This window comes from Scophthalmus maximus, chromosome 4 (assembly GCF_022379125.1).
Source record: "Scophthalmus maximus strain ysfricsl-2021 chromosome 4, ASM2237912v1, whole genome shotgun sequence".
NCBI lineage: Eukaryota > Metazoa > Chordata > Actinopteri > Pleuronectiformes > Scophthalmidae > Scophthalmus > Scophthalmus maximus.
Genome location: NC_061518.1, coordinates 14659523 through 14682485, shown reverse-complemented (window position 1 = coordinate 14682485; position 22963 = coordinate 14659523). Strand labels below are relative to the sequence as shown.

Sequence of the window (22963 nt, the reverse complement as noted above, 5' to 3'; positions counted from 1 at the left end):
GAGAGTTGTATTCTTGAAGATAAAAGTAAAACTACATTTTTTTTTCTTTATAGAAAATGCCTACCTTTTTCAGATGAAGCATTTCAGAAACGCACGCATCAAGAGACCTGCAGAAAAATCATTGTGCATGGCCGATGTAGGAGCCGTGGTGGGACGGCCCATATGTCCTAGGTGGGAAGGTGTACTGTGTCTGCTCTGTTCATTCCATGTCACCCTCACATCAGCCGATCAATCAGCTGTAATGAAACCCATCAGGTCACCTTTGAAATTTATCATTTTTTTTGTACACGTAAAATGAAACGCCCCATGATGGTATGGAAGCTAAATTTAGAGTACCTATATGCTAACATGTCTCTGCCCCTCCTCCCTTCAAAAAAGGAGGAAAGAAGGTTTATGAATTATGCTGATATGCCGAGTCCATATGCTTGTGGCAGGTAATAGCAAAAGCCTGATCTTGGACATTTGACTTCATCTATTGTTCCCAGTCACTGTGTTTGTGGCTTAGTATCTATAAAGTGCACTTTAAAAAAGATGCACATTTATCCAAGACTATCAACGCACAGAACCGGAAAGTTTTAAAGGTAAACATAATGTGAAATGTTTTGTTGCTCATCAGCGGGGGAAAAAAAAAACCATTGAGCACCTGACTGCCTGACTTATCTCTCTCACCTGGTGGTGTGTTTCTCTCTCTGTGTTTCTGTCGCTTGCCGAGGTTTGAGGTGCTTAGCATCCCTTGTTTGCACACAATCCGTCTGTGATTATTGCCCGCTTCTGGCTTCATGCACTGTGATGCGTCTTTTCATAAAGCCGCTTCATTTGCATAGATTTTGCCAAGAACCCTTCAAGTCTTAAGGAGTGCGCTTAAAGAGGAGTTGAAGATGAGCAATCATGACGGCAGATCGCCTTGTTTGTGTTAAAGGCAGGCGGTATCAGTATCAGCCGAGTCGCACGCAGCAAATTGGCTCTTCGAGTCAGAAGCGACACAAAACTTTTATGAATTTGTTTTGATGCGGATGGGAGGATTTCCAAAACTTGAGTGGATTTCCTACGACAGTTAGGGCTTTTTTTTTTTAGCAGTCGAGCCAAAGTTGGCAAGGTCCGACTGTACGGTTCAATTTCTGCAGATGGCACAGAAAAAAGTCCTTATTCAAGCATTTACAAAGAAAATGCTTTCTTATGTGTTTGTTAATTTCTTTATTTATTTCTTTATTTTGTTGTCATTTTTTTTTTCCTGCTGAACACAGCTGCTTGGGCCCCACCATGCAGAAAGACTCAATATGGCTCTGTCTGTAAATCGGAGTCCGGGGGCCACAAGACAGAAAAAAGGGGAGAACCACCCGGCAAAATTTAGCGCACGATGGCTCCCAGCGGGCATCATTTGGGGACCAGGGAGATTATTTTCCCCCTCCTTCTCCCTTTCCCTTTTCCTGCATGGTGAGCAGGTTGGAACGCTCAACCCTAACATTGCTGCTGACACAACCACTCAGGGACGGCTGTAACAGCTCTCTTACCATGGCACCTGTTATTGAGCCGTCAGAGAGAGAGAGGGAGCGAGAACAAGGGAAGGGGAAGGAGGAAGGTGTGAAAGCAGGAAAGAGTGAAACTCAATTGTAATTTCAGGGCTGTCACAGCTCTGAGAGCCGGTAATTCTGCCGCCGTGTCGGTGAGCGGACGCACTTGAACACTCCTCTGTGCTGAGACTGATCCCTTCCCTCTCTGTCTACACTACTTTATTTTATACATTCATCTCAAACCAGAATCAACACGGTGATAATAAATAGATTCACATCAGACCATGTCACAGATCAGAGCATGCGTCTGTACTGTATAGTGGTTACTCCGGCACCTTCTGTTCTTTTTTTGTTTTTTCCCCGATTGTTTAACACATTCAATTTTGGGTGACTGAAATAATCCTTTGCCTCTTGTATAAGCACTTTTCTTTTGTCCCCTTCTGCTGAATACAGTTGACTTTTGGATTTTTTATGATTCATAATGCTGTCATCAAACTAAAAATGATTATAAAGTATCCCATGTCTCAACTATGATGAATGATATTTCAAGTAATTTTTCTTACTTATTTTAAGAGATATTTCAATGATTCTCAAAACCTGTCATCACATCTGTTTGTGGCAGTCAACAATACAAATATGTGGGAACAAAGGAAAGACAAACACTTATATTCCATTTCTCTCTCGGCCAATCATCAGAGGCAAACGGCGAGTAGATGTCCATTCAAGCAAAGCAGTGGCATTCCTCTGCAGAGCAATCAAAATGGATTAAACCAACCACGCTCCAGCTGCCGCCACGCAAATCAGATATGCCTGTGATGATGATAATCAATCCATAATAAAATAACACAACATAAATCTGATAGTGTTGTTCCAACACTTTTAATAACATAGATTTAAATATTGCCATGTGCACTGGAGTGATTTATTGATGAAAAAGTGCTATCAAGCTTATATACACCCCGTTTCTGGTGGCCCGCCAATAATACCATTAACTGCATTGTTCAAACTCATTATGTGATGAGAAACACAATAATAATCGCAGGACTACAAACGCACAATTTCTCCCATTGAGCTAATCACTTTTGCGAGCATTATTAGTCTGTCTTCCTCCCTCTGTCTCTCTCTCTCTCTCCCCCCCCCCCGGATCTCTTGCTCACTCTGTCATAAATCCTGCGAGGGGCTGTGGTATAAATCCCTAGTGCTGAATTAGTATTGTAATTTCGGGTATCCACGCATGCTTTGCCAACGCAGACCTTGGAGTTATTAATCTGGGGGACAGGTGCCATAGAAACAATATGCTGAGCGGTTGGCCTGGATACGGTGCCGACCCCACCCATGCCAAAGCCCTCGGTGCATTCAATTAGAATAACAAGGTATGGATTGAAGCCCAGTGGTAGTGAACATAAAAAAAGTACCCTAAAGGCTGAAGATGTGTAATGTGCTGATCTTTTATGTTTTATTATTACGAGTTAAGTTTATAATTAGTTTTTTGAAAGATCCATATTCAAGTATAATCAATTTATAAAAGAGATTAAATAAAAAAAATATATATAAGTTATTGAAGAATGTCCATGTTGCCATGTTTTGACATGTCAGTATGCCTGAGTTGCCACAAAGCGTGATATTGTGAGGGTTACATCCTCTCTGATAGAAAAGCTGTTACGCCGCACATATGGCCCACTGACAAACATGACAGATGAAACACTTTGTTTGCTTTTGTTTAAGCACCGGCTCTTCTCCTAATACAAGCCTTTTAAGTGATCAAAAAGGCCGGGCGATATTTGATGTTGTCTGCAGAGAGATGGGGGAGGCAGAGGAAGTGTCATCCAGTGATATACAGTCCTCCAGTCCTCTGTCACAGCGCAGTGTCTGCTGGGAAATAATCTGACATCTTGTGCTCGACACATCCAAGCGATGAGGAGAGAAGGAGGGAGGGGGAGAATAAAAAGGAAGGGGGGGTAGAAGGCAAAGAGTGATGGGACAAAGAGAGGAGGGAGAAGAGAGAGGCTGAGGGAAGTGGGAGTGTAAGCGGGAGAGTGAAAGGAGAGAGAGAGAGAGGACACAATCAATTCCGCAGGCCCATCTCCATCATGTCATCGCCTGTCAGCATAGATTTAAGAATAAAGCTTTTGAGAGACTTTCCAGAGCTACAGTCTGATCGATGCCCCGGCAACATTGGCCCAGATGCCACTGACACACATCACACTGCCGCTCAAAACACAAGCGACCCCTTTGTGACCACATCACTGGGGACTCCCAGAGAGCCCTGCCCTGAGTTTGTAGTGGGACAATTTCTTCCACACGCCCCAGAAACTAGGTACGATGTCAACCCATATGCCCACAACTTGAATATACCGTTGGGGAGGAAAACACTGAGATGCATATGGGCCATTAGAGGACAAAAAAACAGAGGCAAAGATGAAGAGATAGTGACGGAGTGAATGAATGGAGTCATTAAGCATGTGTTTGTGGGAGGCTGGCTCCCATATGACAATGCAGGGTGGCAGAAGACTTCTGCTGCCGTTCTCCGTAAACAGACAAACAGATTGGCTCGTTTTCCCTCTCTCCTCTGGGCAGCGTTTGTCTCCTGCTTTCTGGGGAGCACTTAGGACTCTCCTCCCCCGGGTCTCCGGAGAGACTATGCTGCCTGTGCCGTATTTCAATTTCTAGCATGGCTTCTTTTAATTAATCCACACTACTGTCAAATGTCAAACTCATTTAGAACGCAGATCTCGAACCATTTAGTCCATTAGTAGCTGTAATTCAAAAATTTTAACTGATTTAATTAAAGTATTTGACAGATTGAAATGTTCTAAATAATTAAAAAATGTTTCAGTCAAAGAACTGTATATGCGTGTTTTGGTGGTCTCTTATCACAAATTTTCCTCAATGGAACAAGCAATGCAGCACCTTTTTTTCTGCCCCGGGGGATAGATACATAAACCTGTCCCGTCCCATCCACGATCTCAAAAACACCCAGTGGTTGTATGAGTCTACTGTTTCTATTATGAAACTATAGTCATATAATAAAGTAAGCAAGATCTGAATAACAAATGAGACGTGTCATTTTCCAGTTTTGCTAAATGCGTTAGCAAGTGATCATATGCTCATCCAAGAATGATTTTTTATAAGTCTATGAAAAAATTTACTTAAAAATAAAAGTGCTGTCAGGTTTGACCAGGGACATTTTTCCTGTCCCTGTCTGATTTCAAATAGCAGGTAGGGAAATAAATTCCCTAACAATTAACAATTAAAATGTGCTTAAGTGGACACACACACACACACACACACACACACACACACACACACACACACACACACACACACACACACACACACACACACACACACACACACACACACACACACACACACACACACACACACACACACACACACACACACACACACACACACACACACACACACACACACACACAGTTCATGTTTGAGCCTGCTTACATTTCTGTTCATTTTTACACTGTTCTAAATACAACTGAATTTTTTTTTAACATACGTGACATTACTTTAAAAACAGTCAGGGTTGAAAAAACAAATATATTGACAAAAATAGTTTAATGACTTGGCCTTACAAAGATAATCCAGGACAAAATGATATGTAAAAAACATAATATCTGCCTGCAGAGTGGAACAAACTCTTCTCTGGCCAGTGGAAAGAGAAAACCACAGTGATTCCATCTCTGCAGCACTAAGGGGAAAATCTAACTGAGTTCAAAACCTAATGAAAATCTTGAAGAAAAAAAGAGAAAAAGAATATACAGTTTCTGAGATGAAACGGAGATAAAATGGACTCTTTTTCCTGTCACTGTATATCTGTCTTACGCACACAAGCATTAGTTTTACTCAACTGCCTTTGCTTCCGATTCTTCAAACCCTCCCCAACCCTCTCGCGCTCTCTGGTCTTTCGGTTTCACTGTGGAGGGCAATCGTTACGTGAGTGATGGTAGCCATCAGTGTAGTGCATGTGTTGTAAAACTGTCAGCCACTGACAGATTGACTGACGTGGTCGGCCCTTCGATCACCACCACAGAGGAGGCAGGGAGAGCGGGAGAAAGATACCGAACTAAAGACATGCGTTTAGACACAGAATGAGGGGAAACAGGTGCATCTAGAGAATGCTGGTTTTTTTCTGCGAGCACTGATCAAATCTCGCACTAAACTAAATCTGTAAAAAAAAAAATCGAACACAGTCTGTTTTCAAATGAAAGAGACAAAAAAAGGCTGATATATTGAGAAGTAGTGTTTCTGTGTAATTTCCAACAGCTGTTGATTCAAAGGGAAAAACTTTATTCCGTCCAGATGGTCTCAGTCAGTGGCAGAACGCGAGCGCTGACTTCATTGGCTCCAGCCATGTGTTTTTCCTCCTGACAGAAATTAAAATGGTCGTTCGTTTGTCACTGCTCACTGCACAGCTTAAAATGTAGCAATGAAACGTTCCTCGGCGATAATGCACCATAATTACTCAAACGCCTGTTCTTTATCTGCAGCAGAGGGAGGACAGAAGGAACATTTTCTTCAGATGAGACTTTGAAACGCGGAGAGCGCGCTCGACCCACAGCAAAAGAGGAAGCGCATAATCAAACGACGTATATTGTACTTTTTTAAAAACACATTTCAGACAAAGAGAGCCTCAGAAAAGAAGCATCAGAGAGTGATGAATTTATTTATTCTGGCTGTCTGATTGATCTCCTCAGCCGCCCCTCCACAGGGCGCCGTTATGGGATCCTGGACGGGAAGAGAGTGGGCGGCTCTCTACCGGCAAACATCTCACAACTCACACTCATGAGGTGAGAAACACTCTGCTGCGGAGGTGTCGAGAGGTTAACGCAGTGGCCTCAGACTGCCGGTTAAAGATAAATTCAGACATGTACATCGGAAATAAGAAGTAAAGGGCATCTCAGCAGTCACCGTTCCGGAGATGAAAGACCGGAGCCATGACAAGAGCTGAGTCACTGCGGAACAAAACTGACACACACCTGAGAACATATATCCACATGCTGGTTTTCTAAGCTATGCTGCACATCCCGAGTCGCACATGAGTGGGCTGGGGAGGTAGGGGCATGTACAACTGACACGTAGACGTGAACTGTGGGTGTTTGACTCACGACAACATCCTCTTCCCTGTAGCACCACCACAGTAACCGTGAGCGCAGCTCAGTGAATCATAGGAGATATTCTGCTCGATTGTATGGCCTACACTCGGCCGCCGGCTGAGACCAGTTTATAATACTCCGTGGGAAATATCGCAGGCACTTAGAGCTCGGTTTCGTTTCATTTGATCACCCTGTCGTTGCCAAATTTTCTCAGCCGCTCTGTGTTTAAACGCTGGCAGGTGATTCATTGAACTTTTTTTCTGACGCCGGCTGAAAATGTACACAGAGCACCTGCCTCTTTACTCTTACTGCTAACTTCTGTTTACTTTTTGAATTTAACATCATATGATGGCATTTATGTATACTTTTACTTAACTGCAGAAATTGTCTTTGGAAAAAAAAATGCATTTTTAATTTTCACTATTATACAGTGACACAATTGTCAGGACTGACATGCAACAGAACAAAGAAAGTGAAATCTTCTCTAATCTGCAAAGAAACACATTTTTGTCTCTCAGACAGAACTTGACAGTAGATTCATCTGCGTACACTCTTTACATTTTTTTTTAAGTGAAATGAGGGAGAGGCATGTGGTAAGAGTATGATTGGCTCACACACTCTATTTATCATAATAAAAAGAAAAGAAAAGAAAAAAACAAAAAGGACAAAACGTGTTTGGCTGTGCAGACGCTGCTAAATGGCAGCAGATTGTGAAACACTAAACGACTGCGGAGAAGGATCTTATTGGGTAATCGGCGTATCTACTATGGTCTCTTCAACGGCACATTTGAAGACGATCGCACGATTCCCTCTTCATAAATCATTCCTGTGTTCAATTGCGTGTGGTCTGTTTCAAGAGTAAACTCACACACTCAGAATATTTACTCCTGGTCTCAGTGCTAATGATAACACCTGTAAAGTTAATCACGATAAGCACAACTTATCTTTACCAATCTGTGATACTTCTGGGTCATGTGTTTCACTTTGAGGTGAAGAGAGGCACGGTGACCTTATGAATTGCAGTCAGGCAGGCTGCAGTACACTCCTCCCTGAACTGCGAGTCACGGTTCATTTGACCTCATGGACGACAAAACTTTACCATCCGACTCCCAAGACACGGACACTGTTCACCTCTCGGTCACCGAGGACATTGTAACACAACCGACACAATGTGCATGCGTTGCATGTGTGTGCACTCTAAACTACAGTGATGGTGGAGATCCAGAAAGAGAAAAGAATGTGGAAAGAAGAATAGTTTGAAAATATGAAAAGTTCATCAGCAAATGACTGGCTACATAAAAGGGGGGAGAAAAAGAAGAAAAAGTCAGACATTTAATTTCACCACCGAGAGACTTTTATTCAGTGAACAGATGCGTGGAAGGTCATCTGGAACTTTTAACACATCAAATCATCTGTAGATATTTGTTTTGCACTTCACATACTGGTGCTGTGTGCACTGTGTGTGTCTTTGTCTGTGTAGCTAAGTGACACCGTGTCAGTGAGATAAAAAGAAGAGAGTTCGGCAATCGGCAGATGAACCACAAGCATTTGCATCTCAGGAAGTGTGTCAGCCAATACGGGGCAGTCCCAGGGCTGAGAGCCTTTGTGCTCTTAAGCCCTTTTTCATTTACACACACGTACGGTGTACGGTCATACTATGGAGACACACTGGGCTTAATGTAACATCGCATTAGGCGTGGAAGTGGGGTGGTTTGAAAATGTTTTGTCTCTGTAAATGGAAATAAGCATTTTAGCTTACGTTGCTCAAACAAGTTTGATTACAGTCCCGTCTCAAAGCTACACATTTCTTTTTCTTACCCCCCCCCCGCCCCTTATTTTTCCATCGTGCTACTTGATGTTATCCATTTTCCTCTTCCAGTAACATTGCATTAGATTTCCAGTATTCATGGTGTGTTTTTCCATCTTTCACAGATCAAGACTTCATGGGCTTTTTAGATGAAAAATTATCAATACAAGATGAAGCATCAGCAAAAAAAAAAAAAAAAAAGCAGTGACACATTGCCAACATGCTCTTGTTCCCGGTGCCAGCATCAATAATTCAGCCACGAGCTCATAACTTTATTTTAAATGCATAATTGAGGCCAACCAATGTTTTCTTTAGCCAGTTATGTGTCAAGCAAGTTTTAAACAATAAGAGGAGCAGTCCATTAAGCCTTTAACATCGTCTCCGTCCCATGCAACAGTGTCTGCAGGGAAGTTGAAGCTTTGGGGCCTGTTTCTCTCTCTCTTTGTGATTTGTGCTCAATAGTGTATGTGAGATGGGGCTGTTTTCATGAAAGTCTGAAGATGAGAACTGTGGGAACGATGTGGTGAGTAAATGAAAGAGTGTAGACTCCACATTTAAACAGTGTGGTTTGGAAAGGAAGGGGGGTCTCGGTGTGAGGTGAGGTTTCTGTACCTGCACTCGTGATCTCACGTGTGTGTGAGTGTGGTAATTTACAGGTTGTCAAATTGATTTTTATGAAGGTAATCTTGTCGATATCTAAGTTGTCTGCATCTTTACGAAGAGATCTGATCTCAGACTCCGACTTTCACGGACCCTCCTCCATCCAGTATCTCATTATATGACCCGAATACAATTCTCATTTGTTTTGTACTAGTGTTTAATAAATATTGATTTACTATTTTAATTACATGTTAATCTCAAAACACATAGGTGCCAGGGTTATGACTCTCTCAAGTCACTCTGCAAATTTCCTGTTTGCAAATATTTATTGAGGATGGCATCCTGAGAGGGCTATAAAAATGAATAACAATCATTAAACAGAGACTAGTTGTCTACAATATCTGCGCAAATGTCAATATCAGCATTGCAGCTTGACCCTGCCACTAATCAATTATTTGTAATATTTTCTTTATTTTTCCCTCCAAGGAAAATAATTATAAAGTCAAACACACAAATGAAATGGTAATGCAAAAAAAAACGAATTAAAATTAAAAAAGACAATATTAAGTTAATTGACAGACGAAGCAAGCCAGCCAAATAGCAATGATTCAATACTAACATTTTATTTTGTTCTTGAAAAGCTATTAAACTTTTCAGATGCAGATTTTTTTTCTCTCTTTAACTCCAAGTCACTGAAAACTGATTCCTGGTTTTACTTTTATCCATGAAGGATTTTACACATATTTTAAAGATTCCATAATCAAATAAATAGGAAATAAATTGAAAACACATGACAGAAGATTAGCATGACTGTAGATTAACCAGATCAGTTTAAACTGAAATTATGTCTAAATACATGTTATTATTACTGTCTATCATACCATGGAGGCCTGAGATTTCTTCACTTTGTTCTAAGTTTTCATCATCACTGTTTGTCTTAATTTCAACCTCAATTTTAACTTATTCAAACTGTGTTTATTATGTTGTATATTCATACAAAGTGAAAAAAAGAAGAAAAAAAAGATCACATACTAGTGATTAGTTTTAGTGTGAACTGAGGCAACTGAATGAATAAAATAAAAAATAAACACATGAGTAAACACTATTAAATGCATATAACAGCACTGCACTCCAGCACTATCATCTCTAATTTCTATTAAGTATATAGTGCTCTCATGTACTGATTTCTTATATACCATCAGTGAAAGAATAATGTACAGTATATTTCACTGAAACCTAATAGAAACAAATTGAAATAGACTTTCAGAGTGAAAGGCTGCAGACTCTTGGACCTTCTCTGAACACAATTACGGTTATGAAGCGTATGAGTTTAGTATGCATTCCTCCCCCTCCTCCCTTTAAGCCTTGACCCCTCCCTTTCTCTGGCTTTTTCACTCTCATTTCAAATCCTTCAATCACGGAGATATACTGAGACTGAGAATGCATTAGGATGATTGGGAAGGGAGAAATTAAAGGGAAATAGTGCGTTTCTATTTCTTTTTTCTTTTATTTGCATGGAAAAGCTGTAAATGAGGAACAGTAAACAACTGTTTTCTAATCCCATCTGGTCTAAACAAAATGGACAGAGTGTAAAATATTTACTTCAGATAAGAGGGCGAAGGAGCGTGTGTTTGGGAATAATTCATGCAGTTTGTAATGTTTGCATGAATTGTTCCTGAGATTAAGGTTGCTGGTTTAATTGAGCCCCGTACTGGACCCAGAGCCAAGAGAGCCGGCAGAAGAGCATCGACAAACTATGAAATGGTTCCAATATGGCCAATCGATGAGGCTTTGTGAGCAGCTCCCCCGGGGCTTTGATTTTCCTCTCAAACAACAATCCAGGATCTGTGCTCTTCAAAGGCAAACTCCATCTCTGCTCTTATTGTTGTTGCTGCCTTGCCCGTGTTTGAGTGATGTCACTGAGGTCGATTTTATCCATGTCCATAAAGGCTCTCCCACACTTGAATCACCCGGGAGACGTCTTCTGTTGGTCTGTGCAATGGTTACAACAACCAATAAAGGTCAATCTCCCATGGTAATGGCCAATTGGGTTTGTTCCCATTATTGGCCCTCTTGAGCTGTGGTCAACAGACGGAAGGCTGGCATCACTGACACAAGTTACACTCCAACCTTAAGGAGGCTCAGCTCCGTCTCCAACAGTCGCTGTGCGACTCCCCTCTCTCCCTTTAAGCCTGTGTTGGCCCGTACATCACTCCATCATGTGCAGCTCCTGTCGACGGGCCGTGTCGCAGTTGCATCGCAGGAGCGCTGCCAGTGAGGGCTAACCGTCTAACCATTTCATCTAATTGCCTCATTAATGATTCACCGGTGTTAGGCTGCTCTAGCACTTCGCTGTGGGGAGCAAATTGTTCTGATTGGTTTGCCTCTGTCAATTATTGATGAGGCAGTGATCTGAAGTGCTAACACCTGGCTTTGGCGGTCCAAACGGCCCCTTCCTTCCCATCACACACTCTGTTATCACACACCCTGGGACCACATTGAGCCTTGGGGGGGCTTAAGTCTTGACTGTTGCCGTTCTCTGACAGTGGGTGGAGCGCGCCCTGGGGCAATGTCTGTGATCTCAGTTGTTGAATATTAACTCATAGAACATGGCTCACTGCTGCGCAAAAGATGGACAAAACAGAGACGTGTCGCTTGCGCTGATTTGTGCCGTAAGTAGTAGAAGGCAAACACAGATACTGTCACATGGAGAGGGGCCACTGATGCTGCTGGATCGTGTGTGTGTGTGTGTGTGTGTGTGCGTGCGTGTGCGTGTGTGTGTGTGTGCGTGTGTGTGATTACCACTGTTACTAACTCTCAAGTAAATGTTTATAATTCTTTAGTAACAGTGGTAATGCAGTTATAGTCTTGAGTGGATCTTGTATCAACGCGCTACATCAAGCTCTATCTATCTCCTGCAAAACAGACATTGTAAATCTCATCTCAGGGCATGTGTTCCCCATGTGACACTTTTACAGTAATAAAAAATAATTAATTCATCATTTGTCAAAAAATGTAAACATACATACATATACCAAGACATTTATATACCTACATGTTTGTATTCAAGATGAAAATGTAGAAGCATGCGTGAGGTTGATTGTAAGTTTTTTTGTTCTCATAGTAACCAAAACACTGTTGGATATGACTGGACATGATCTAGTTTCCCACTGAACTTCAGTCAGTTGCAACACCTGGAGATTCATGAAAACTAGTTAGCGAGCAACTTGAGCTTAAATATATGGCTAGTAATAGTAAAAACTGTCCAATTTCTGCCACTGAAAGTCATAGTAGCATGGATGTAAATTTGAATTTACTGTGTTTTGAATTCAAGAAAAACAAAAGCGGTGTTAGATAAACTAAGATAAGTTCAGATGTAACAGGTGTGGGTGGAGCTGTAACTAGATGAAATGCAATGTCCACGCTTGTTTTGTTTATGGATGTTTGTAATGGGTGCGGGGTCGGAGCCTTTACAGTTGGGTCATCTAGCTTGTACAGTGGTAGTATTCTACTATATCTGGATTCCACTGTGTGTGTCTAATGTCCCAACAACAAAGTGCTTCTTCTGGCTCCATGACTCATTCACAGTCAGTGCACAAGCCGCTGAGGCCCCTCACCAAACTTTCAGCACTTCACGGCACAAAAGCAGAATGAAACACAGTATTCTTGTGTTTTAAAAAGCGTGAACAGATTGATTAATGTAAAGGGATGTAGACATGGAGGAGACTCACCCACACTGTTAGCGAATTTGCTCGTCTCCCCTTGGCCTTAATTGAAGATGATTAAAGAGTCACCCCCCATGCTGACGCCACTGTCACTCTGAATCTCGGCCAAGTGGGCTCGCCGCGTACACACACAGGGTGGTCACTCTGCCTTTGTTTTTACACTGGCAACAGTGACAGCAGAGCTCTCCTCCACCCCCCAAATCCTGTGAGTCACTGTGTGTCACCATAAACCCTGTACGGGCAGACAGAGTTTAGACAAGGTGCCTCTGCATGGCTCACAATGTGAACTTCACTCACTGTCTAATAGTGCGTGTGTGCGTGCGTGAGAGAATTGAAGTCCAATTTTAATGATTTTTTCCCTCTCTTTTCTCTTCCAACCCCCCGTCTTCTCTCCTCCACCCCCATCATTCTCTGTCTGTCCACAGATAACCTAAAGGCTGAGCAGTGATGACATCAAAGCGGCTGACCAATCGCAAGAAGGCACCTACAAAGCACAACATTCAGAAATGACTTCACTGAAACAACAAAAGACAGGACCCGCTGAAATCCCTCAAAATCCCCACAGTGAAATTCTTGAAAGCCTCTTACTACTCCTGTTTCCCCCCTTGATATTTTACATCCAGCTTTTTTCTACAAAACACACACAAAAGAAAAAAAAAAGAAAAAGAAAAAGAGAGACAGACTCAAACTAACGACATGGCTGACAATGCCAGACATTGGAGGAACTATTTTCTCTTTGGTGGGAAGATCACTGATGCATGCTTCTGTAAATAGATCATAATAAAAACCCTATTCTTATTCCTAATATAGGAAGCATACCAAGTCGCTCTCACCAACCTCTTAAACCTTCATGACTGTGGATAGAGTACTCATGGTTCTTCTCTTTTTCTATATAAAGTCAGTATTCTTCTTACCTCCTTAGAGACCGTGTAATTATCATTTCCCTTATCATTTCTCTACTCTTTGGAGTTAGTTGGACTGTAAAAAATTGTACCTCCTATTCTTCTTATTCTCTTTACCAAACGGCCTAGTCTTCCTCTCCAGTATCCACACTAGAACATGTAAATAAATTGTGAATGAAGACAACAGCATGGAACAGACCACAGTGTATAATTACCACTCCCCTAGTAGATCTCAAACCTCACTATGTGGATGTTTCAGACAACCTTTTTAAAAGTTTAAAATACTTGAACTTGTTTCCTGATAGTTAAAGACATAGTCCCAGGTATCTGGACATTTTCCTATGTATTTGAATAGACGCATAAAGGCAGTAGTTATAGGTAATGTGATTATTTGATCTATCTTGCAAGGATTATAAGGCAGCAATTATTTTTGGTATCATCAGTCAGTTGCACTGAGAAACAAACTGTCAAACTGAAGAGGGAATGCAGGCTGTTCACTCAAGCCACGTGTCAACCTTGGCATTTATAAACTTATTTTATTTTTATTTTTTTTCCATTTACAATTTAATTTTACATTATATTTATTATTTTCTCCCTGTGGCTAACTACTTATTCTTTCCCATTGCAATAACTGTCCCCTCCCTTACACACATTTGGGTTGGACACAGTAGCTGTCAGCCTGAGAGGACACTTTTTTTTCTTTGCATGGTTTGAAATGGTGCTCTGATCCTGAGCCTGCACATGGGGACAAAGAACACGTCATCTGATTGCAACGTAGACATGAGGCCTCTGACCTCCGTCTTCCATGGACTATCAAGATAACCAAATGGACTGACAGATCATATGCCAAGCCAATGAACAGACAACCTCAAACTCCGTCACTAGTAAAGACAGGAAGAAAAAAAAACCTTTGCATGGACAAGGAAAAATGCTAGCTCGTTGAACACCTCATCTTCATCATTGTGCATCCTCTACCTCTTAGTGTATGTTATGCATCAAGGAATCCATGACTTTTCAGCGTACAGCGGAGGGGTCACATACAGTAGAAGAGTGAGTCACTCTGCATTGAATCGTACTGATGGACACACGTGGCGACGGGGAAGACAAAACAAACGTTTGCTTACTTTGACTCTGACACACTCACACATGCGAGCGCATGCATACAGAGGCACAATCCTACAGAGCGCCACTCCGAAATGTTGCTGTATATGTGTACAGTATGTCCACTATGTATAGTCCCAGAAGCTGTACTTTGCATGTTGACTTGTAGATGGAACGCGACCATTATTCATTGAGGAGCTTGTGTGGGTAGGCCTCGTCAGTGGATTGACTCTCTAAACCAATGCTTTACATCTCTTTACGTTGTTTTTGGAAAAGTGTAAGCTAACGTGACTGAAAGCGTTCAACCCCTCTCGGTCCTCTTGTGAAAGGCCCCCATGAGCCAAGCAGTGACGCTGATGGGTTTTTAAACTCTTTGAAGGGACACATAACCTGCCTTTGATGGCAGACAGAACCTAGCCACAGTGAGCGTGGGTAGGAGAAGAGAAGATGGAAGGCAAACTGGGGCGCTCCAATTAAGTGGCAGCACACTAAGTGGCATGGGGCATCCTGCCAGCAACTGTCCATTCATCCTATGTCAAAGGGATTTGCACATCTCAATGAGTCTACGCGCTGCCAGAGAAGTCCGAGAGCAGAGCAGAGCAGAGAAACAAAGCGAAGCTCGAAGGAAAGGATCGTAGAGAAACATTAAGGTTGTCCTGAACTTATGTTGGAGTATTCTCCTGCTCGGTCCACATGATCTTACTTTCTCGGAGAGTTCAATAACCGCTTGACCTGCACCATCATGCATGCTCTCTAGACTGTCATGACCTCACGTGCTGTCTGAGGTGAGCGTTGAGTTCATGACGATGGCTCTCAACTCAACCGAATGATCAGCCTTGTGGTTAAATACCTGTTACTCTTCAAGAGCAGTGTTTCTGTAACGCCTGCCCACTACTACTGAGCTCTTTCTGGACACAGCGACACTAGCAACGTCACCAATTGAAAAATGAAGATAAGGGAGGAAAGTATGGCTCCTTTTTGACTCAAAATACTGAAAATGCATTGAAATCAAACCAGCACACACACCCACACTTTACCAAGGAGAACAGTCAGTTCATCAGAAGACCAGTGGTTACACACTTCACGTTCCCCCTCGTGCAGCCGATTTACATGAAAAAAATCTTCTTAAATCATACACTGTCAGAGCACATTGAATCACATATTTACAGTCAACACGTAAACAAACTTGAAATTAGGACTTATGACTTAGGGGTGATTTAGTTAAGGGAGATTTAAACTACAGGAAGGATGAAGATGTCACCCAAACATGACATGTCGTATGCGGTAGGAAACAAGACACTGAGCAAGTGTTGATCTTCCCTGAGCCTCAAGGCTTTTCACTTTCTTAGAAGTGAAACAAAGCCCCGTTTCGGTGCAGCTGCAGGCAGTCTCTGACAGGCTGGTTTGTTTTTCTATTGAATGTAACTGGTGCGCTGTCGTTCTGCCCTGATAGTCAGGCAGCGAGTGCACCTTTATCTGGCAATGACCCTGAGCAACATCAGGACATACAGTGTATGTAAACATGCACAGATGTACATGTTCATATACAAAATGTGTGAAAGTTGATACAAACGCAGAGGCACATCCTTGCTCTTTTTGTCGAACACACACACGCACACACTCGTGCACACACACCATGCTAATCTAAACAGCAAGGCTGTATGTAAACAGATTGTCGACATAATGGGATTGTTCAGTGTGCAAACAATAAGCTGTTAGCGTAATCACAGGTCAAAGATATATTACCCAGAGGGCCAAGCTGTAGGTATATTAACATGATGGATATGTGGGAGAGAGGAGGGGGCAGGGATATGAAGGATATAGAGCTCTACCAATTCAGATTTACCCCCTGTTGGGCCCCCGTCCGCTGTGTTTCTCTCCTCTGCCTCCCTCGTATTGGCCCCATTTAATCAGCCTTTGTCCTACCCTCATTCACCCACCTCTTTCTTACATTAGGTTCTTAGATTTTTATTCTATTTGTTTTCTCACCTTGAATACCTCAGTCCGCTTTTTTTCTATCTTTATTCCCTACATGCTTCTCCCATTTCCCTCTGGTTGCAGATAGATATAATTGCCTGCAGCAAAGTTCTGTGGTCAGTGTGGTAGCAGGATAAAGCAGCTCCTCAATCTTGTTTCTGGATTAAGCAAAGAGTAGGAGCAAGGATGAGACTGACAGCATTTCTTAGCATCAAATTAGAGTCATCCATATGTATGTTTATATTTCTAAGTTATAAATAGAACAGCTACATGTTGATTTAGATGACTACCCACTATACTTAACCATGCTGAAAGTACCAAGCTTGTGCGTCTGGATGAGGAGCAGCATACTGTGTCAGTCAGGATAAATCCTGTGCAGCGTCCTCCACTGCACATACAGCTTATTAACTTATCTCTGCTTTATTTGATTACCATCTAGCCCATTCGCTCAACTGGTTAATAAGTCCATGTCTTCCTGACTAAACACTCCATTAGTGTCATCACTGGCTGGCTTGTGTGTGGACTGCATATGTCTGTGGTGCACTGAGGCAGATACACTTTGGGCCCAAGTGACAGAGTAAACACACGAGCAGAACACGGGGGAAAAACAACAACCTGTGAGATGGACAATATGTACAGAGGCTGGCCCGTCTGACGGTGACAGTGATAGTCAAGATCCTCTGCCCATTTTGATTCAGGTGTAGTTTAAGGCCTCTGTACGAAAAATACATACGTGATAAAATACAGCAGCTGCTGCTGGAAAGTTAAAGATTCAAATAATCAAAGACCCCTCAGGGTTTTGTTTGGTCAGTCACAGTTCAGTTTATTTCTTGGGGAGTTTTTTGTTCCCAGAGGTAGACGCAGAGTGAGCACTACTTGTTTTCACACTAATCTCCAGGGAAACATCATTCTGTCTCCGCTTGGTGAAGAGGTTTCTCCCAGTACAGGCAGCTGCGAACCCATAGTCTGAGTGAGCAGCTTCTTACAATATAGAGTCTCGGTTTTTTTAAGAAAAACTTATAGTAGTGAAATTAGTAATACTAGTGTGTGGGAAAACAGAAGTAACTCCTCTGACTTACACACACACTTATCTTCCCTCTCTCTCTCTCTCTCTCTCTCACACTCTCACACTCACACACACACACACACACACCCTGTTCCTCTGTCTGCCCGTGTCTAGTGGGGTGTCTCGATTAACAGTGACCTCAAGCCAGACATGGTTGGGGTAGTGGGAGTGGGGCCAAAGGTGAAAGGATTACAGTGAGGCAGCCAGTGTCAACTGCTCTGCTCTAATCCCGACCTCCAGGCCGACCCAAGACTCTGGAAAAATGACTCACGTGTATTAGCTCAACATAGTGTGTGTACGTCACTGAAATACACTCAAAGGAATGCTAAGTCTTTTGCTAACAAGGGCACTCAAAGCATTTTTTAAAAATGCTTAAAATACAGCACATGAAGTTGCATGGATTTTGTTCCAGTGATGGATTGGACGGGGGTTGTTCTAATAGCCAGACAGCAACAAAGACAGGACAGCCACCCTTATGTCACATAGCTAATGACAGGGATGACTAATAAGAGCCTGTAAAGCCCTTACCACCACCTCATTCTGGCCTGCACACAAGCTAACCCACTGGGTGAGCAGCTAGCCATCAAGCCCCTCTCTGAGATGAGATGGGCTCCCAAGAAGATTTGGGGGGATGGAGAGGATCGGATTAACCCAAAAGCCTCAATTGGAATAAATGGCCCGGGCTGACCCCGGTGTAATACCATTGATAAATGCTGTAAACCAAATCTTTAGCATCTGATTAAGTAGTGGAGGATAATGCATCATTTTAGCAACCATTAGCTGTGGTGAGACGGCCCGAAACACAAACAAGAGGGTATCCAAACCCACACAAGCCGAGTGTGTTATAAGCAGCCGGGACTTTTACAAATACCCAAGTTGCTATTATAGAAATAAATAAATGGAGAAATAATAAATCGCCAGGAGCTGTGGACAGGTGGCATTTGAGCCTGCACCATTTAGCTGTGCAGTCTGGTTTCTGACAGCTTGATTTAGTCTCCCGCACCTGAGCCAGGGAAGAGAGAGGAAATTAACGGCATGAAAAACAGCTTTACTTGATTCCAATTTGCCTGCCTTGAAACAAAATGATACCTGGTACCTGTACCACGATTATTGTAATCAGGCAACTACTGGTGAGGCACCGTCAGGAAGGTGACAGCACTGACGTGGTTCACACTCGCTGCGCCATCTGAGCCTGCTTCTGTTTAGAGGAGACATGAGGGTTTGTCTTTAGGGTGTAAAACAGAGATTAATGTGGCTCAAGGGGAGATGGCAGGATGCATGCTGCCCTCCCTGCTGTGAACAGGGTGTAATCCTACAGTTCTGGAGAAGTGAAAAGTTTGTAGAGTCCAGAAAGTTACGCATACATCCCTTCTGGGCCCCCGACCGAGCAGAGAGAGGGAAGCAGCAGGGGATAACCATATGTTATCAAAGTGTTCTTCAAAGCTCCCGTCTTTAGTCCACTAAATTATACAGTATCATCACATACTGTATACCTGACAAAAATAGAAGAAACATCATTATCATTATGCAGCTCAGTGTACAAACACAGACATTTCTTAAAAAATATGTTTGTTTTTTTAAAGTGTTGCCTTTGAACAATGGACGGACATTTATGTTTTTTTAACGGATGGATGTCTTTGTTTAAACTTTATTTAAACTGTGGCCATGTCCCAATCACGCGGGTCAGCTCATGATTTTGTATTTACATGCTTTTAAAATACCGCTACTGCTGGACAATTAAAAATTTATGGTTCCTATCACAATGAGCCCCTTCTGTTACCAGAGGTTAATTTGTGTTCGCCCCTCATTTCAATTGTACTGTAGTAAATGTCCACATTATTTCCCACATGGGCCTGGATGAGGGGTTTGATTATCCAAAGGAAGGCCACGGTTGGCTCTGTTATCGTCAGAGGGGTCGTAAGCTGCAGTAACGGCTTCTAGGGTCTTATTGCTATGGCGATCAGCCCCTTGCCACTTGGCCTCCGTGACCCCAGTCAGAGATAAGCTTTATAGGAAAGCACATTAACATGCTCTGGCAGTCACCTCCCTCCTTTATCAAAGGCAATGCTATGAAACCCAGTGTTTATGGAGCCCCAGTGAGGGAGTAGAGCCGCTGATTGCCTATATTAGAGGTGGAGTGTAAATGAGCTGGAGGTGGACAAAGGACCTGTAGTCGTGGGGAGAACTGAGGATGTGATACTGATGTTATTCTCACTAAATGAGCAATATCTTTAATGACTGCAACACCCCAGAGCAGGTCGCCAGCCCCTGGGTTACAAATACCGTCTAACTATATTCATGTCTTCCATTCTTTTTTAGAAAAACTGGCACTACCATGAGCAACGATATGATATATCATTATATTTTGAAGATGTTCAATCTATGAGCACTGCTGTACACTGTAAGCAACAGAATCTTCCTTGTGTTACACTGGTTGTAGTAACTCAATTGTCAGCAGTCGCGTCTTTATTTCCCTGCACGTGTCACATGCATATGGGCATTTTCCTGTGGCCACGGACAACACGAGGTTAAACAAAACCACGGAGGTCTCAGAAGTGTGCGTCTCCTTACGGTCTGATCACTGGTGAAAGATCCTCTCAGTACCTCCACAGTGATAGACGCTGACGGCCCTGTGTCTTTGTACACATCAGGGGGCCCTATGTTGTCGCTGGACAGATAGAGGGAGCGAGGAAGACAAAGATGTAGCCACAGCTTAATGTCCTTCTCTGGTGCTGTGCATGCTCTTTCCTATTTGCTTTTCCCTTCACGGCACGGTTAACACCGTAAATTAACCTTTTCAAGTCCCCTGTGCTCAGAGAGTGGTGCACAGTATAGACAAAGGAAAGAAAAAAAAAATAGATCTGTGTTATGCAATGAAGTAGCACTGGTTAGTGATGTAGCCTGTTACAGAATCATGCTATTCCGTCTTCAGCAATAGGGAATTAAAAACCCACTTCCTTCAGTCAAGCAAACACCTTATTTCATGTGCATGTCCTGTGTACTCTGCATATCAGTATGAGGCTGCTTTTTGTTCTCCATCCTAGAAATGTAAATGAAACACATGAAAGAAACTGTATGGTAGCTCCTTCTGTTCCTAGTTCAAGTCTGTAAATAGGATGTAAATACCAAACAGCTATGCATGCTAATATACAAGCAATTTGTTCAGGTACTTTTGTAATCCAGACTTCTCATATGGCATGTGATGACAAAATAAGCAAACATGGAAAAAAAAAAACATGATGAATTGTGAACACAGATATGGTTTGTAAACAACTACAAAACTGGAAAATATATGTCTTTGCTGTTAATGTTTTCTTACTGACGACTAATGCATTGGCCTGCCATTTACTACAGTGCTATGCTCATGTTACTTGTCATCTTTTTTTATTTTTCGGAAGATAGGACTGAGGCAAAAAGGACCATAAATCACTGGTTTGTGGAATTCTCGGGTTGGGGGTTAAGAAGACGAGGGGAAGGATGGTCGTCTGACCATTTATTTATTTTTTCCATTGCCACTGCACGTTCACATGAACACACTTAATTAACGACATATCCTTAGTGTCTAACACAGACAATAAAATACCATGGCAAAACGGTTGAGCTTAAAAGCAGTAGAAACTAGGCTGCCATTTAAGTTATCTCACCAAAAAAGACGTATCACCAGCTTTAAAGTGTGCTGTTATTTTAAAATAGCACACATTTGTTTCTGATAAGTGAATGCAAAACCATTGAATAAACTATGGAGCTGGAACATGCAATTTTGACTCATTCCAAATTCCCCAAATGACGACGCAAGGGAGAGATTTTTGAAAACAATTTTTTTTCCTCATTTGTAATACATGTCCAGTGAAAACAATAATCGATATGCCAAATTTGCCTCTGCCCTAGCAACGCCAATGTGACAATTTATGACGACAGAGATGGAAGAAGTAAGGAGAGAATCTTTTTTGGTTTCTAAGAGTGTTTATTTTCAACCATGTTAGAACCATCTTAAATCCCAAGGCGCTCATGGTAGATGGAAGTGTCTAATTTTTAACCTGTGCTAAAGATATTTTAAATTTAATAAATAATTATTGTAACAAGAAAACATGGTGTGTTGTATGCATATTTCCCATTGTGATATGGTACAGACTTGAAGGATAACATTAATGGAGACAGAGAGACAAAGAAAAACTGAAGAGGGTGAAAGAGTTTAGTAATGAAATGTCTTTAGGGGCATTTGTGTCCTTGTAAACTGCATTATTCACTCATTATAACCATGATGAAACAGAAAGAAACAACAGTCTTAGACAAAGTGACCTTTTGAGCCCCAACTGCCAACTGTGTAAGACGGAGAAAAGAGGTTTCCTCTTACATCTCACACTTACTACCAACCAACAAATACGACGACTCATGGTAGATTATTCTGCCAGATACAAACAGGGATTTTTGTGACGTACGCTCTGCGAATGCAAGAGAAGGCACGGCTAATAGTCCTGTGAAGGTTATCTGACTCGTGCTCAAATTAATTAAAAGCCACTCGCACTCTCATAGGCAGAGGCAAGACATGGCTGTTTGTGTTCTGTACGTTTTCAACAAATTGTTTACAAAAGGACACATTCAATTAGTTATTTCATTAACGCCCTCTGCGGAATCAATTGACAATGCCGATAACAAAGCCACATCAATTCGTGAGCCGACTCCAGCACATTTCTCTAAATGATTGAAGAGCACTTCTGCTTTTGGTCCCCATGAGTGCTCGTTTGCTCTGGCTTATAAGCAGAAATTTATCATCATGTAGATTGTGAGAATCTTGAATCACTGGTTGTTTCCAGAATGTCCACATGCAAGGCTGGCTTCTGTGGGGAGCCAACTTCTGTCTTATTCTTTGCTCTCCCCTCCAGTGATATACAGCGAAGAAGGAAAGAAGCACTCGCTCTTTCTCTGTCATTCCCTTCTCTCCCCTCCTCTGGCATAGATAAACAATGCGAGTGACAGTCTCTCATCACTCAAGAGGCTGAATCTCTGGCCCTGACCCGATAACATCAAGTGTGTGTGTGTGTGTGTGTGTGTGTGTGTGTGTGTGTGTGTGTGTCACCTGTCAAGTGACTTCTGTCACACTTCAGTGGGAACTCAAAAACAAGACTCTCAGTATGTGTGTGTGTGTGTGTGCGTGTGCGT

The 22963-nt window shown here is 42.2% G+C and overlaps 1 protein-coding gene across 2 annotated transcripts in view; it reads left to right on the top strand.

Moving 5' to 3' along the window:
• mafa (v-maf avian musculoaponeurotic fibrosarcoma oncogene homolog a (paralog a)) overlaps window positions 1–21890 on the top strand; it is a 78918-nt gene extending 57028 nt beyond the window's left edge. For both annotated transcript variants that reach the window (XR_004790541.2, XM_035628511.2), the window contains exon 3: window positions 13183–21890. The gene's annotated coding sequence lies outside the window, so the exon portion shown is untranslated. The remainder of the gene's footprint in view (window positions 1–13182) is intronic.
• The last annotated feature ends 1073 nt before the right edge of the window (window positions 21891–22963 follow it).